The sequence below is a fragment of the Sturnira hondurensis genome, unplaced genomic scaffold, assembly GCF_014824575.4.
Source record: "Sturnira hondurensis isolate 20B ecotype Veracruz unplaced genomic scaffold, ASM1482457v3 Scaffold0004136, whole genome shotgun sequence".
Classification (NCBI taxonomy): domain Eukaryota; kingdom Metazoa; phylum Chordata; class Mammalia; order Chiroptera; family Phyllostomidae; genus Sturnira; species Sturnira hondurensis.
Window position 1 is genome coordinate 41045704 of NW_028076767.1, and position 18088 is coordinate 41063791.

General features: G+C 45.9%; 1 protein-coding gene across 1 annotated transcript in view; it reads left to right on the top strand.

Annotated features, from left to right (window-relative positions):
• The first annotated feature begins 14830 nt into the window (after positions 1-14830).
• The window catches only part of WIPF1 (WAS/WASL interacting protein family member 1), a 121286-nt gene continuing 118028 nt past the window's right edge, over positions 14831-18088 (top strand). Inside the window, exon 1 of the mRNA XM_037044420.1 lies at positions 14831-14988. The gene's annotated coding sequence lies outside the window, so the exon portion shown is untranslated. The remainder of the gene's footprint in view (positions 14989-18088) is intronic.

Here is an 18088-nt window from a genome sequence, read left to right on the forward strand (position 1 = left end):
GAGGTAAACTCTCACAGCTGGTGCCTCAAAGGTTTACCTCAAGGCAGCCCAGAGGATTCAGTGGAGTAGATGCTATCAAGGGTGAATGCTAAAGATGAGTCAGAGGTGGTAGGTGGATAGGCATTCCAAGCAGAAGGAACAGAGTGAGCAAAAGCATGGAGGCATGAAAGAGCTCAGTTGTGCGGACGAAGTTCTACACTCTGGGGCATAAAGTGCCAAGCACGGGGTGGCCAAAGATGGGAGCATGGAATAGGGGTAATGTCAAGGGAGTCCCCGAATGCCACCACAAGAGGGTTGGACTGGCCTCTCCAGTGTTTCCAAATGGCGCCTTGGGGACCATTTGGGAAGGCCGAGCGTGGGCAAGCACCTGAGTTCCCACCCTACAGGCTTTGCTGCCCTCCCCCCCGCCCCGCCCCCGCCCCAGGGCAGCTGTGCCCTGGTCTGCTTTACATATTTGCAGCTCTGTGTGAGGTGAGTAAAGAAAGACTTCTGTTGTCAAGAGACTTGGGAAACCACCACATTACCTGGTGGGGCAGCATCTCGGAGGAACTTGGGGTTTTGGGGACTAAGGAGAGGCCGCCTGTGGGGTTTCATCCAGCTGGGGGTGACCAGGAGTGCTCTCTCTGCACAGGCCAGGGGGCGGCCATTTCATTTCCCGATTTTGTTCTGTGATGAGAAACCTGGAGCTGCTTTCTTCCTCCCAGGCTGGCTAACCCAGGCGGACCCACTGACTCCACAAGCCTCACCAGCCTCAGCAGCCCCTCAGATTCCTCCGAGTCCATACCCCCTCAGTTGTCACTCCAGTGACCCCTGACGCGGAGCTGGAGGTTACAGGCATTGACAGGCCCCACGGCAATGCCAGAACTGACCTCTCCGATGAAATCTATCCATTTCAAAGCTTTGCTGGCCTCCCTGTGCCCACCATCACTTACCTCGTTTATTAAGAATCGAGTTGAGCCTGTCTCCTCTTTCCTGGCTTCCCAGTGCTCCACGCCTGCCTCCGGGGCTCGTGTGTCCCTTGGTCAGGTCGTGAATATTCTGGTTCTTCCAGGTTCTCCACACCAACCGAGGCCCTCAGCCCCTCACCATGGCTGCTTCCGCCCCCAGGAAAGCAACTGGCCATTCGCCCTCCAGCACTGCCTCCCCAGGAACCCACTGAGGAGCCTCAGGAAGTTTGCTTTCTCCAGGGGGGAGCATTAGTCCGGAAAGCTCCGAGTATTTTGAAGGTGCACAGTAGCAATAAAAATGTTTGAGGATGCACTCCCCCCGAATAAATTGATAATTGATTTATAGGTTATAATCATGTATTACTGCAATAATCTGTTATAAACATTATTAAATATATACAAGAATATAAATGAAAGCAAATGAGTTAGAGGTAAATAATATTTTACAGTGTTTTACTTATTAATGGTACAGAATCTTTTACTCTAACTTAAAAATGCAATACAAAGATTCTTTCTAAGAAGACGATAATGGAGGTGCTCAATTAAATATTTTTAATTAGCATACTGCTAACCACCATTATCATCACAGAAAACAAGAATTATATATATTTAAAGTGTTAAAAAACTTTGTTTTTAGTAGCATCTTTCATACTTTAACATATACTCTTTGCAAATTATAGATTTTTATAGCTGCTCCCATCTAATAAATTCTACTGTTCATTAATGTTACTATTGCAATTTTGATGTTTTATAGTTTAATCTGTATTTTACTTTTGTAATTTTTAAAACGTTACTGCAGAAGGTTGAGCTCATCACTCTTCTGGATCAGTGACACATCCTTCCTCAACACATCCTTGGGACGTTTCAGCGCGCACCCTCGTCATCTTTTAAAGAGGTAGATGTCTTTCAGACCAATCACAGTTAACGGCATCTTCGTAAAGCATTTTAAAAAATAGGTATACGTTTGCCACAAAAGCTGCATTACATAAGCCCAGCCTCCCTGCGCCGCCCAGGGCCCTCTGCCTCCGCAAGCTGGAAGCCTGGAAACAGCTGTTCAAACACACCCAGACGTCCACAGGGGCTTCCTGTGGACGCAGAGGCGGGAAGGGAAAGGCCCACCCCGAGTCCTGGGTTCACTCCATTTCCTGGTGATGGCATTAAGGTTTCTCCCCTCCAGCTGTGCTGCCTTGTCTCTGTGGAGTCAGGCTCTGGACCTGGCTCTGGGAGGAGAATGCATGTGGGAAACTTTGCGTCTCTGGAAGCCCCTGAGGTCTTCGCAGGTACCTGCACTGGCACTTGACCCAGGAAACAAAGTTTAATCATCAGTCAGAGTCATCAGCCTGAGCAAGCAGAACAAATGCCTTTCACATCATTAAGGCCATTCCCCAGATAAATAAAACCTGCATGCCACACTGGCTTCCTGAGACATTCACTCTGAATCCACCTGGCAGCTGTGAGTGTAAATCCCTGTACCTCCGTCCCTGGCCCAGACAGAGGCCACTGTAGAGGCACCATAAACTCCCTGAAACTGTGCTCCCATTGCCAACCCTCCTCAGCCCCTACCCTGGAAACTCAGGAGCAACTGTTTTTTGGTTCCTTTTATGTGAAGAGACCATGGTGTCACGTGCCCGGGAAATATCCCATTAGTGAACAGCTGTGTCTGCCCATGCTGGACATCTTTCCCTTGCCATTGGTCCTGGGGGGCTGACCTGAGCCACAGGCAGCGTGGTGCCTTGCTCTCTGGCTCCCGGCTGGGCTCACAGGATGAGAGGCACTGGCGGGAGAGGAGAAAAGTCAGGGTATTTATTCCTCTAGTCTCACCCTGCTTGGCTCCTTTCTTCTGAAGGTCACAACTGCTGCCAGGGACCCCTCTCCTAAAGCTGAAGCTCCCCTCTCCAAGTTCTGGGTACCATTCCCTCTCCTTCAGGCCTTGGCTTAGTAAGCCTCTAAGATGACCCCAGCGACCCCTGCCTGCTTATTCACACCCTGTATTACACCCTCACCCTAAGTGTGGACTGGATTTAGTGACTTGCTTCTAATGACCAGAACTCAGCAGAGAGATTAGACATCACTTTCAAGATTAAGTTACAAAAATACTGTGGCTTCCATCTTGTTCACTTTGAGGGGAAACAGGTGTCATGTTGTAGGCTGTCCTATGAAGACACCCACATGGCAACAAACTGATGTCTCCAGCCAAGAGGCAGAAAGGACCTGAGGACCACCAAGAGCCATGTGAGTTCCCTCCGAAGCAGCTCCTCCCAAGCCTTGCGATGATGGAAGCCCTGGCTCCCATGGCGACTGCAGCAGTGAGACACACTGACCACCATGCCCAGCGAGATACACCCAGGTTCCCAACCCACAGGTAGAAATGATGAGACAATAAAGGTGTGTTTTAAGTCACTAAGTTTTGGAGTAATTTGTTACACAGCAACTGATAACTAATATGAAGAAATGTCATTACTATCATCCTCATTTTATTTATGTAGACTTTTTAATTGAATTTATTGGGGTGACATTGCAGAAGGTTGTAAATTATACAGGTTTCAGGTGTACATTTCTATACTATATCACCTGTACATTATATTGTGTGTTCACCAGCCCGAGTCGTCTCCTTCCATCACCATTTATTCCCCCATTACCCTCTTCTACCTCCCCCCACCCTGCTTTCTCTCTGGTAATCACCATACTGTTTGTTGTCGGTGTCAATGAGGGTTTTTTCATTTTTTGCTTAATACCTTCAACTTTTTTTACAAAAAGATTTTATTTGCTTATTCTTAGAGGAGAAAGGAGAGGGAAAGAGAGGGACAGAAGCTTCAACGTGTGGTTGCCCCTTGTGCACCCCCTACTGGGGACCTGGCCTGGAACCCAAGCATGTGCCCTGACTGGGAACGGAACCAGGGACACTTTGGTTCTCAGGCTGGCACTCATTCCACTGAGCCACACCAGCCAGGGCCCCTTCACCTGTTTCACCCACCCCACATCCTCATTTTAGAGATGCAGAAACCAAGGCTAAGCCACCTTTCCTAAGTCATGCAGTTAGGAAACCAAAGAGCAAGACTGGCAGCCAGACAACCAGACTGTGGGCCCACACCCTTCACCATTACACTCTCAGCCTCCTGATGAAACAGTCTTGGAAGGGAATTTAAATGTGAGGATTAGCAACTTCCATTTTTATGTAATGTCATCGGAGATATACATTGATATTCTCATCTTGGAGAGCAATTTGGAAGTATCTATCAGAGGTGTAAACCCTTGTACCCTGCAATTCTATCAGGTTGGCCAAAAAGTCCATGTTTTCCCTTAAAATAAGATGCGTTTTTCATTTTCACCAATAATTTTATTCATTTGCACATTTTGAGTATGCTGGCTATCTCCCGCTATTGGCTTCTACTGAGTAGAGGCCAGCAGTGCTGCTAAATATCTTCCAATATACAAGACAGTTCTACAGCGAGGAATTACTTCAAAATGTCAGTAATATCAAGAAACTTCACAAACCACTTTGACACGTTTGATGAGTCACAGCACCTTCTCCATACACTGCACAACTCTTTTCTTTGCATTTCAGTTGTGTTTTTACCTGTCTTGAAATAATAAGGCATAACATGCCAAGAATGTTGTATCTTCTTTCATCTTTAATATTAAAGTGGCTGCACAAAAATTCACCAATTTTAGTAAGTTTGTTTTTAACGTGCACACTGATATGACAGCTGTCACAATACAATCTAACAAAACTGTTTAGCATGGAGTTAAAGACAACTAAGCACTGCTAGAGCCACTGTACAGAAAACAAAACCTAACGGACTTTTTGGCCAACCCAGTCCTTCGGGGATGCTAACTTATAGAAGAACATAGGTACATAAGCATTTAAGAACTGAAACGTTTATTGTGCATTTTTAAAAGGCAAATAGCTGGAAGTAGTAAAATGTCCACTAATAGGGTATCTGTTTAAATTGTAACGTGTCATACAGTGAAAGACTATGTAGTTATTAAACAGAATGACATCGTTTTATAGTTAGGGAAGTGGAAAGACAAACCATGATCTCTGTGGTGGGATGATGAATTGGTCCCCAGATGCCCACTCCCCCTGCCTTGCACACAAAGTTTCTCCCAGTTGTCTAGTCATGTACTAACACAGGTGCTGCTGTGAAGGGGTTTTGCAGATGTAATTAAGGTCCCAAATCAGTTGAGTGTAAGATAGGTTATCTTCAATCGACCTAACATAATTAGTGAAGCCGTTAAAAGGACTGGCACAAGACACGGGAAGTGTGAGAGGGATTCACTCTGAGGGAGATTTTCCAATGCTGACTGTGCAGGTGGAGGAGGCCCGGTGGCAAGAGACATGGGTGGCCTCTGGGAGCTGACAGCCATCAAGGAAACAGGTACCCCAGTCCTACCACCATGAGGAACCTGATTCTGTCAATGACCTGCATGAGCTTGGAGGTAGATTTTTTCCCAGGGCCTCCAGAGGCTTCAGTCTGGCTGAAACTTTGAGCAGAGAACCCAACCGTGCCATGTCCAGACTTCTAACCTATACAACCATGAAATAATAAACAATGTTGATAAATTTATGGTGATTTGTTTCAAAGCCACAAAAAACTAAAGCAACAGATTATTTAGTAGAGAAAGAGGGTAAATTACAGAAAATGTATAGTATGATCCCATTTACCTGGCTTTCTATAAGTATCTGTTGATTTTTTCAAAATGAGGACACACAGAAAAAACATGGAGAAGAATATAGATCTATCTTTCTACTACAGTGGTTAACTATGGAGATATGGAAGACTTCTACTTTATATATAATATTTGTGAATATGTAAATATGAATACTTGAATTGTTTAGAATAAGAACATTTTTAGTAAGGAAGGAACATGACCCCTCTTGACCCACACACACCCTGCTTCTCTGAACCAGCCCAGGGCTGAGCATGCGCTGTTGTGCCCCACCGTGCCCCATTTCCTCAGGCGTGGCTTCAGAAGACAGCACCCACATTACTCAAGTCTTTAACCAGTCCTACCTAAAGCTCTGTCATTCTCTACCAAGATAAATATAATAGTTTCTCCTTTTGCTATTTGACACCGACAAATCCGGATACTACTCAGTTCAGGTCATTCACACCAGCAGGAGCTCAGTGGTGGAGTAAACAGGAAGTAAGGTCCAGAGACAGTACGCATACTCATTAGAGCAAGAGTAGTAGGGTGAGAATAACCAGGATTCTGAAGGTTGCAGACTGAGTGATCTTGGGCAGGTTACCTAAGCACTTCAAGTCACAGTCTCCTCCTCTGTGAAATGGTGACAAATGTCTGTTTCACCAGGTTGCTGTGAAATTTAAATGAGATGCTATTAATATATGCAAAAACGCCTAGCACAGTGCTTAGCATTCATTCATTAAGTGGTAGTGAGTACTAAGAATGTGCCCGTTGTTGGGAATATTGTGCTGAAACAGACCGGTGGTTCCTTTTTCACGTGTCTCCCCTCAAGTTAGAACTACCTGTCAATGGGGCAGGACAGGCATTTGACAACTAACTGCAATGAACAAGTAGTCAGTAAAAGAGAAGTTCTAAGGCACCATAGGGCTAGTTTAGAGGTCAGAGTGCATCCCCAAACGGTAGCTACTAAAAAAGCAAATATATATTTAATAATATGGTGCTCTGATAAATCTGTCTTGATATTGCTAATCACAATGTCTTTCTCGCTCCCTCCCTACTCCAGCTTTCCCAATAACATTTCTAGCCTATCTTTGTCTTCAATTAGTATTCAAGAAGCCATTTTTCTTATTAACTTCTTCATATCAAAGCATATTGTACATGACTACAAAGGTTTAGCATAATGCCTTTGGCCACTACTAACTTCATGCAGTACCTTCATTTTAAGGTTTAATTTGGTATAATAATTAAGGTATCATAGAGACCTAACCCAAGGCAAGGAGGTATCTGTTGTAAAACTTAAGGCATTGATCTTTCTTTAGATAAAAGAAACAAACTTTTCGGCTTGAAATTATTTCGAACTTAAAATTAAGTTACAAAAAATGTTTTGTAATTAAGTTACAGTAAAAAATGTTTAGCTGTACCCTTCACTCAGCTTTCCCAAATGTTAATATCATACATAACTTATTGAAACTAGAAAAAGTACTGCTGATAAAACCCTGCTCAGGTTCTGACTTTGCCGGGGAGAAGTGTCGGGTTTGAGGGGAGAGAGCAGGGGGCATTCTGGACAACTGACGACTGGCCTTATGGGTGATTTAAAACAGTGGGCTATTCAGAACACCATTTACTCTTGGCTTGCAACGATGAAATGATGGGAGGGGCATGTATTTTACCTTCCTGATTTTCTTTTATGTACACAAATGCAAAAAATTTACATGGATTCTTGAAAGACGTGAACTCAAGAGAGTTCTTATCCCAACAAATATTCAATCAATTCCTTATAAGGTTCCAAGGGGCTCTGCTGAATTTGGGGGAATCAAAGGTATCTAAAGATTCCTGCCCTACCGGAGGCCACTCCTATGTTCCTCTTGGGAGGGATGATCACATTTAACCCTTCCTACAACCCTAGGTGGTAAGAACTATTTGACTGAAGAGAAGAGTGAGACTTAGAGAGCTAACTTCCACGCCACCCTGCAATCAGTGCTAGTGATTTGTTTTGTGGAGTAATACACAAATCGGCATACAGAATAACGTGTCTTTGTTTTATATAAAACCGAACAGGGTCACAGTAGCATGGAAATGGTTTTGAAAGACAAATATATATATATAGGACCCTTACAAGATGGGCACCTTTAGAGACAAAAGTTTGTTGTCGAGAAGCGTTCACCCGTGCTACAAAATCTCTTCCCCAGAGGGGTGTTGTATCTGGTAAGAGCATGTCAAGGTGCACATGTGTTCTTGGGAATGGCGTAGGAGCAGAGACAGCCTGAAGTCAAGGATGAGCAACCCCCTCAGCCTAGGAAATCAACCCTGAAGGGCACACATTCCCACTTTTATGCTTCTATTCAAAGGAGCACATAGCCTAGGTTTTTAAATAATACAATGAAATGGTTATTATATCCATCAGAACTTGCTGTTCTTTTCAAACACACATACTTTAAAATCTGTGTCGTCTTAGTGAGTGTCAACCTTTCTTTGTGGCCAGGAGCTGGGCTTTCAGAGCTGGTCAGAGCCTGATGGTACCAGTTGGCTCTGGCAGTAGAGTACAGCCTCAGCTTCCCCCAAATGTTTGCTCTCGATGCCACCGTATCTGAGGCTATGGGTGGCTGACGATACTCTGTCCCCACTGGTAGCAAACTACAAACTAATCAAAGAGTCCCTACCTCTTTGTGGAGGTACCTGGCATCTTTCCACGGGAGGAGCGACAGTGTTGTCCCCACACAGTGGGCAGGCACACAGATGCGTGTGGACCTTGGGCCTCTGTGGTGTGAAAAACAGTATAAATGGAGTCACTTCAACATGGAGTCAGAGCTGCTGACCCAGAGGAACTGCCTTGCTCCTCAAATCTTGGGGCTGTTTAAACTGGGCAAAATAACCTTGGACTGGTCCAAACCAACAATGTATTCCAAGCAACTATATGGAAAGCTAACAGGAAAGCAGACATTCTGATTGCCAGACTGAAAACTAAAGGCATTCTTTAGAATTAGTACCACTGTGTATAGGTAAAGAACAACTCGGCTTATTTGTGACTATAGAAGTTCCTCCCATGACTTATTAACACCAGTAGAAATTCCCTCCTTCTACCAATGTAATTATTTCCCATTCCTTTTTCCTTGCCCTTACCCCCTAAACCAAAAAACTATTTGGGTTTCCATCTAAAACAGTGCTTCATAAACAGCCATTCTTTTGCATCTCAAACACATGCTTGTTGACTTTCACATTGGCCTTTTATTTTTAGGTTAACGTAGCTGGTGTCAGAAGTGGGAGCCAAAGAAGCCTCGCCACCATGGACCAGCATCCCCGGAACCAGAAACTGCTTCCACGAACTGTAGCCTTCCCAACCATAAAACCCCTCAAAATCAGTCTTCCCTCCTTTTTGACTGAGGTTTTTAAATTGAGGTTGGTGCCTCTAGTTGGGATTGGAAGGGGATCCCCCTCAAAGAGGGCAGTGGCCCCAGGAATGATGGTCCCAGGGTTGGCCTGTGGCTGCTGCCCCAGGAGTTTGCTACCGAGTGAGACTTTTTCCCTCGGGGGTTTCCTCCTTCACCTGGTGAAGGTTTCCTGGGATGTGAGCAACTCAGAGCTTGCTACTACTGCATGGAAAGAATCTTTTTGTCTGGGGGAGGACTTCTCCTGGCTCTCTGGCTGGTAAGAATTGCCCTTGGGTGGGGTGCGGAGATGGTAAACAGCTCACAGGAATTTTATCCCTTTTGGGTGAGTACTCATTTTGTTGGGTGCATTTTTTCCTTTGTCTCCTTGCCTTGTCTCTGTCTGTTGTATTTTCGTAAGAAAGAGATTCCAGCGCAGTGGCCAGGTTGGAGCGTGGTCTTACACACCAAAGGGTTGCGAGTTTGATCTCTCCACAGGGGATGTGAGGGAGGCAACTGCTCGATGTTGCTCTCACATGATATTTTCTCTCCCCACCCTTTAGGGTCAATGGACACATCCTTGGATGTGAATTGAAAAAAAAGAGAGAGATTTCACAGGGGAGGGCACAGGCATAAATCCTATAAACGTGTTATTCTGGCCAGCCCCTACAAACTGACATGCTTGCGGATAACACCAGACTGGCTTTGTGTAAACAAATGTATGTGGATTACAGGCCCATGAGGTGAAAGCCAATGCTAAGGAAATCTTGGAAGTCAACACCATAAACTGATGGGCATGGATCCAGCATTTAAGACTCATAAGGACAATTGCCACCTCCAGCAAAGCCTCCTATGGTAGAATAAGTTGGTCACGCCAGAAGTTCCTTCCATGACTTATCAACACCAATAGAAATTCCTTTGTCACAGAATAGGTTAGACTGACATCAAAAATCTCAAGAAAAATGACAGCCTCAAGAAAAAATCCATGCAGTGAGAATTTTAAAAAGGGTACACACCCCACACCCCCATGGTACATCCCTCTCAGATCTTAGTATGGCTCCAAAGAACCCAAGTTTTAGTTGTCAACATGCATGTGATTAAGTAAATCAATACCACAGACTTTTACTTTTACCCTCAAAATTCCCTTTTGGTTCCTGCCATCCAGAGAGTGTATGTACCAGTGTGCATTTGGTAGTCAAGCTACCTGTGGCTTTATTTTTTCAATCCTTACCCGAGGACATTTTCTCATTGCCTTTTAGAGGGAGAGGCAGAGAGGAAGGGAGAGAGAAATATTGAGTGGTTGCCTCCTGTATGTTCCCAGACCAGGGATTGGACCCACAACCTAGGTATGTGCCTTGATCGGGAATCAAACCCACAACCCTTCAGTTATGGGACAACACCCTGATGAACTGAGCCACACTGGCCAGGGCTACCTGTGGCTTTAGATTAATATCTCTTTTGACTTTCTGTCCATCCTTTAAAACTTTCAGGAAATTAGTCTTTAACAAAACTTAATCTTCACTCTGTAAAATTCCCCAAAAGTTCCTTCCTTGGTAATTTAGCAAGTTATATGTATAAACACTTTGGTCTCTCCTCTTGTGCCTTTTCAATACAATGGATCAACTTAGCAAAAGTAATTTAGGAAAACTGCCCTGACGGGTGTAGCTCAGTGGATTGAGCGTGGGCCTGCAAACCAAGGGATCGTAGTTTGATTCCCAGTCAGGGCACATGCCTGGGTTGCAGGCCAGTTCCCAGCAGGGGATGCATGAGAGGCAACCATACATTAATGTTTCTCTCATTTTCTCCTTCCCTTCCTCTCTAAAGATAAATAAATAAAAATCTTTTAAAAAAGTAATTTAGGAAATTTTTTGTTTTAAGTCTATCTCAATGGCCTTTCCTTAAGGAAAGAATTTCAAATATCTTGGGAACAATGGAATGCATTCTATGATTGATACATAGAGGCTTCTAAAGTACAAAATGATTTCAAAAACAGCTCTAAAAGGATCTACAGGAAACTTTGGCCACCTGAGCAGGTAATTTTAATGTAGGCAGTTAAAAGCAAAGGTCTCCTATATAGGGCTAATGAAAAATTGAAGATATAAGAGGAACCTAAAACGAGACAAGATCAGTTGGTTTTTTACCCTCTCTCTCCCAGGAACAGCCACTGCCCCTTCCGTGTTCTATGGGCTTGAGGGACCTGCTGGCTGTCAGTTCCGTCAGCTGTCAGAGGAACTGACTCTGGAAGGTTGTGACCTTTGCACACTGTTGGGTCCATGGGCTTATTCTATGCCTTCAAAAATATTTGCTGTTTGTCCCACCTGAGACCTGACAAGATAATTCAAGGAATTTAATAATTCCATGATCAGAAATTAGGTAGAATGAAAAGTATGATAGAAATTTTTTAAGGTTTCCTCAGCAACTCTCCCAGGCCCTCCTGAGAAATATCAGAATGTAAACACAGTTCACAACTGCTTGTGACTAAGCAAACCAAAGGGAAAAAAATAGGAGAGAACCTTTAAAAGCAAAAGCAGCTGAAAAGGTGCCCTGACCAGGAATCTAACAGGCCACCTTTCGCTTCGCTGGGCAATACCCAACCAACTGAGCCACACTGGTCAGCGCAATATAATTTTTATGACTTTATCTGAATTATCACTGGTTATTTTTATCTTTATTTTTCTCCTAAGCTACCTATAACCTATAGCAATTTGGTAAATTATACCTTTGTAAGCAGAATTGAAACATGTATCCTTTTCTTCCTACCTGATCCTCCAGAATCGGAAACTTTTAGTAAGTGTGTTATTCCTGTTTTCCTGGCTGTGTTGTTATTTACTACGTTCAATAAGAATCTGTCCTTCTGTAACAAGTCACAGTTGGAAACACTGGTTATATTTATTACCAAGGCTTTGACGCGAATGTCATGTATGACAGAGACTCGAATCATGAATAGACTCAGATACGATCAGACAGCTTGGAGGAACAGCGCTTGGCTATGGAAACCTCCCCAGGAAAACCCGGCCTGGTACCTTGCATTCAGGGTTCCCAGCAGCCTTACCAGTTGCCCCTTTTCCTGAAGCCCTATAAAATGAATGTAAACAATTTGATATTACTTCAAAGAAATCATTTTGATAGCTTATACTTAGATAGTCTTTGTGCCTGATACTATATAAGCCATTTGGAAAGTTTACCTAAACAACCAATGACCGCATCAGAGACATACCAAACTTCAACACTGACATGTACAATTTTTCTTAAGATCTGCCCCTTTTGGCAAATAGGAGCTTTCACTTTTTGAAATAATTGTAGGTTGACCTATGCATTTAGTTTTATCTGCGTTTGTTATCCAATTAAATAAAGGAAACGAAGAAATTTAACACCACAATTTATAGCCAGATGAATACACGTATTAGAGAAGACACTTTCAGAAGGCCTCTTTAACCTAACCAAGATGGAAAGGATGGACCATAGCAGGTATTCTTAACTAATTAGTGGGCTGCCAAATTTGAAGTTGTTGACTCTTGGATCTGTGCTTCCCACTTCAAGAAAGTTCCTACACCCAAACTGGACTGCTCAACCAACAGAGGGTCTGAAATGTAAAAATTACTAGGAAGTGAATCAGGCAGCATCTGTCATGGACAGCTAACCCTTTTCTGGACTAGGTTTGTAGAATCAAACTTTTATTTTTCTCCCCCCCGCCCCTTATTTTTGTTCCTTCCTAACTCACAAATAATATGAGAGCCTCAGCATGCACTATAATAGTTATTGTTTCCTTTTCCCCGTAGATTTCTACCTGGAAAGATAACTCACCAACGGGCATCATTTTTGACCTACTTCACAGGTCAAAACATGCAACTCGTTGAACACAAAGTTAAGGGTATTCAATTCCTGGTGATGTCAATCCCAGTAAAGTTCAGATTTGAAAGAATACTTTTGCCCTGGCTGGTGTAGCTCAGTGGATTGAGTGCAGGCTTGGGAACCAGATGATCGTGGTTCAATTCCCAGTCAGGGCACATGCCTGGGTTGCGGGCCAGTTCCCAGCAGGGGACCCATGCCAAGAGGCAACCACACATTCATGTTTCTCTCCCTCTCTCCTTCCCTTCCCCTCTGAAGATAAATAAATAAAATCTTAAAAAAAAGAAAGAAAGAATACTTTTTCCTTGGGCAGATGTTGCAGTGAATGATACATGATTAGGAACTTATCAAAACCTTGAAAGAAACCGTTGGATCTACCACCAAAACAATAGCTACCCCATAAAAAAATTCTTTAGATTCCTTGGGCATGTTGTATTTGACAATAAAATTGCTCTTGATTCATACGCTAGCTGAAGAGCGTGGGTTTTACTCTACTGTTAATGTCTCTTGTTATAGATGGACAAAACACCTCTGCTGAAGGACAGCTGGAACTAGGTAAAATCTGGGCACGAACCGAATGATTAATACAGTACTGGCTGATGCTCGTAGTTCTTTGATATCTTCAGCTGGCTGCCCTCAGGTATCGCCTCCTGGTTCAGATCTATTCTCCAAATTGGACTCATCATTTTGTTTGTCATTATCAAAATCTTTGCTGTTATAAAACTTTGTTCATGTTGCATAGCTTGATGTTACAAAGACACCACTCAGATGATGGTTGCTCATCACTTTTGGATGATTACCATTCGGCCTAAGGGACCTCATATCAGAAACCTCGAGAAACCACAGAAGATGTTTGTCCTTAAGAGTATGACAGACAGTAAAGCTTTCCTGCTCTGGCATTCCTGTTGCTCACAGGTGGCCCAAGGCTACTCAGGAAACCTCTCTCCCTCTTACGCAAGTCATGACCAAACAGGTAGGCGTCTTCCCAGCAACGAAGGCCGAATGACGCTTCCCATACAAGATCGGTGTTGCTTTCCAGAGGTTGATCAGAGATGCTTTCAAGGACAGATCTTAATCAAATGGGAGAAATGTGAAAAATAATGTCAATGGACCCACCTCAAAATGGAGTTGGAGCTGCTACTGCAGAGGGACTGTCTTACAGGACTCACGCCTCAAACCTTTGGAGTTTAAACTGAGCGAAATAACCTTTAGGCCAAACCAACACTGCATTCCAAACAACTTTTTGCAAAGTTCACAGGAAAGCAGACTGAAAATCAAAGGTATTCTTTAAAAATAGCACCACTATGCACAGCTAAAGAATGACTTAGCCTATGTGCATCTATTGAAATTCTTTCCTCGACTTATTAACACCAATAAACGTTCCTTCCTTCTATTCAGGTAATTATTCCCCTTCCCTTTCTCATAAAAACCCATTGCCTTCACCCCCAATGGAAACACCATTTGGGTTTGTTTCTACTCAAATCAGTGCTTTCCAAATAGCTACTCTTTTTGGATCGCCAATAAATGTTTGTTGCCTCTTACTTTCATCTTTTATTGTTTAAGTTAACAGTGGGTTCCACTCCATTTTAAAATTCAGTTTTTTAAGTCAATCTGAATTTAAGGTTACTCAAGGCTGGACCATCGTCTTCTCTTCTTTTGAGAAGAGAAGGCGATAGCAAAAAGCTTTCCCTACGGCTGGGAGAAGGGGGAGCCCAGCAGCGGGAAGCTGGAAAGGATGCGATCTTCGGAGGAAAGGGTCCTTGGTTGGACACCCCTTCTAGGTCCTCTCTCCTCTGCCGAAGCCGCCGTGTCCCCTCACATACATCCCCACCCTCTAACCTCACGCCCGCCACGGTCCTCGGGGGCGGGGGGCGCCCCGGGCTACGGGGCGCTCCGCCTCCGAGCCGAGCTGGGCTGGCGCGGCGCCCTGAGCAGAGGGCCGAGGGCCAGCGGCGGCCTCGCGGCGCGTCCACATGTGGCGGGGCCGCAGGGGGCGGGGGGGGACCCGGAGCCGAGGGGGGAGGGTTTACATCTCCGTGAAGTTCCCGGATGGTCGCAGCCTCCCGGCTCTGAGCGCTTTTCCTGCCGGGCGGCTCAGCCCCACAGACCGGGGAGAAGTTTCCCAGAAAAAAATGCCTGGCGCGCCGCGGGGCCCTGGAGCCGCCTGGAGTCGCTGCGCGGTAAGAGACGCACCGCCGCCTCGGGCGCCGCTGGGTTCCCGGGTCTCCAGGCAGCGACCCTGGAGACCCTCGCCCTGGGCGCCGGGAGGGGCTGGGCTCGGAATCGCAGCTTGGCACCGGGGCGGGGGGCGCGGGGCTGGCGGTGCAGCCGGGGCTGTCGGGGCTGCCCGAGCTGCCTCCGCCGCGGGCGGCGGGCGCTCGGCCTCGGGAGGGGCGCGGCTCCCGGCCCCGCGGCCTGCGCGTCCCGCCCGTTCCGCCGACCGGGAGGGAAGCGGCCGCGGAGGGCGAAGCTCCGGACGCGGGCGCCTGCCGGGCAGGGCGCATTCCTGGACCCCGTTGACCCCGGGGCCGTCCGGGGCGCTCCGACCCGTTCGCTGCCGTAGTTGATCGCGGCAGGAGCTTCGCGGAAACGCGCCCGGCTGCATCTGCACCCCCAGCTCGGCCGGGTGGGGACTTTCGGGCTTCCCCGGGGCCAGTTCATGCAATGAAACCGCCTCGCCTTTTTAGCCGGGGAATCATGCCCATCCCGCGACTCGGTTTCCCCAACTAGCCTCCCGCGGGTGTCCCAAGACTGATGCTCGCTCTGTGGTCCGTGCAGACGCGCGTTAGAAGTATCTGTTGACCTTAGAGGCGCTTTCAGTCCCGGTCAGCACTTTTCCCCCAACCGTGGCCTCTTCTGAACTGTCCGCACAGCTTCACTTCAGTTTCATTCTCCCTGTTTTTTTCTATTGTATTAACTCCTTCCTTCCTTCCTTCCTTCCTTCCTTCCTTCCTTCCTTCCTCCCTTCCTCCCTCCCTCCCTCCCTCCTCCCTCCTTCCTTCCCTCCTTCCCTCCTTCCCTCCTTCCCTCCTCTCTCTCAAAAAAAAAAAAAGTTAGAAAAAAGTTGCAAGTGTAAGAGGAACCAGCTGCCCCACTCGGGGCGGGGGGCAGGGGGGCGGTGGCCAGATCTTCAACTGCTGGTGAGGCTGAACTACTGGAGATTAACAAAGGTTGTGTCTGTGTGAAGAGCCCTACCTGGGCCGGCGTAATCCCGGAGGAATATTCCCTCCTGGGCCGGGCTCCTGGGCTTATCTCAGTTCTCGCGGAAGCCTCTCAAGTTGTCAGCAGTGACTGGGTGCCTCGGTACCTTTTTTCTGAAAATTGTGTGTCACTGTTGTCCCTGGGTAGTCACTGGATGCCAGTCCCAAATCGCTGACCGCGTGTAACCCCTGGCTCCAGGCGATGCCGCCTCGGAGCCCCTGGACAGAAGCCTGCCCAGGGTGGGTTTTATGTTGCCAGTTTCCAACGGCAATGTCAAACAGTGCTGTAGCTTCATTTTAAGTCATTGGCGTATTTTTCCGTTTCAAAAAATACGTTTTTCTAATAATGGATAAATTAGTTTCAGAAAATTTCCTATTTAAGTTTTTATAAATCACATTTTTACTTCTTGAGATGAAGAAGCCCCATGTCAGCATTTTTCATCTTAATTCCTCCTTACAGTGCTCAAAACACAGCCTTCTATTCTTGCTGTGTATCCTTACCCACCTGCCATCCCCACAAGGTTAAGTTTCTCCGGGACCAAATCCCCAGCCACCTGTGGGAAGCCCATTCATTAGCATTGAATGGAAGTGTGCAGACTAGACTCTGCAGATGTTATTAAAACATTTTAATGATGTCATCTTTTTACTTGGGACCCACCCAACCCCTGCCTTCATTTTGGCTTCCTGAGAAGCACATAAACTGTTTTAGGTGTTCGTAATGAAGAGGAAAGCGTTTTGTCAGCAAGGTATGATCAAATTCTGGGACATTTGGAGACAATGAGAGTACTTCTTTCATTTGTTCATTTCACAAAGGGCCTACTGAGTACCACCTTCTGGTATCCTTAGTTATATCGTGCATCCTGAGCCTCATTTATCTCCTCAAAGAAATGGGGTTGATAATCTTTGCTCATTCTTCATTACCAGGTGTGAGGATCAAGTGAGAAATGGGGTGTGAAACGGCCAGAGCAGCGCAGCCCCAGGTGTTGGGGAGCACCCAACACCAGGCAGTGGGTGGCACCAAGACGCGAGGGGTAGGAGCTGAAGTGGTGGAGTGCGGGCAGTGAGGAGAAGCCTGTGTGCCCTGTCTCAGGTGCTCTAGCCGGGCCGGACCAGCCCCCTTTCGTGGGAGGTGTTCGTAACTGGTTCTGTGTCACTGTCTTTGATATCTCAGGTTGTAATTTTAGGAACATTTATGGTTTCTACAATGCACATCAGAAGAACAAAACCAATGTGCCTTTTATCTGTCGATATAACGCTTTTGCTTTTAAGCACCCAAGATTTCGGATTCTGTCTCTCAGAGCCGTGGTCTTCCTGGAGTCTGCGCTTCAATGAGGTCTACCCAATTCTAGTGATTTCCATGCAGAGGTCTCTGCCACTGTGTCCCAGCAATCCACAATTGTGCTGTGGCGCTGGGAGGTTTGGAGGGTTTATTCCTTGTGAATAGCCAGGACCCACATACGTGAACCAAGTCACAGTTGGAATCAAGCCAGATACTCACCCAGCACTGAGGGTCCCTGCTAGGGGTGACTGCTGTGCTCTGTGCTAGGGGTAGAGGGGAAGACCTAGCTCAGACCCTGAATGCTTACCTTCTGGCAGAAATGAGACATGGTTTTAAATAGCAGGAATGCAAGACAGAATGTAGTAAATAAGGTTAAAAAAAAAACGGTACAGATCAAACAGGGAATTTCGAGGAGAGTGAAATTACTTCCAGCTGGAGAAAGTCAGTCCTTTACCCATTTGTTGGTCCATTTAACAAGTATTTATTAAGTGTCTACTACGTGCCAGGCAGAGGAAGATTAATAGGCACTTGTGCTTCATGCTTCACCTTCCCTGCTCCAATTGAGGAACAGTTCAGGCCCCACCTCTCTGTGACAAGTGCACACTTCCTCCCTCAGCCTCATTGTACTGCCCAGCCCAACATTTGTCAAAGTAATTAACCCTGGCTCTTGTATACTTTGGAATAATAAAACCTCTAGGCTCACCAAAGCCCCCAGAATACCTTCAATTAATTGGGTAATGCTATTCTGCCCAACACACTTTAACCAGTGTTGAATGAAGTATGCTGGCCCTTAGCCATGGG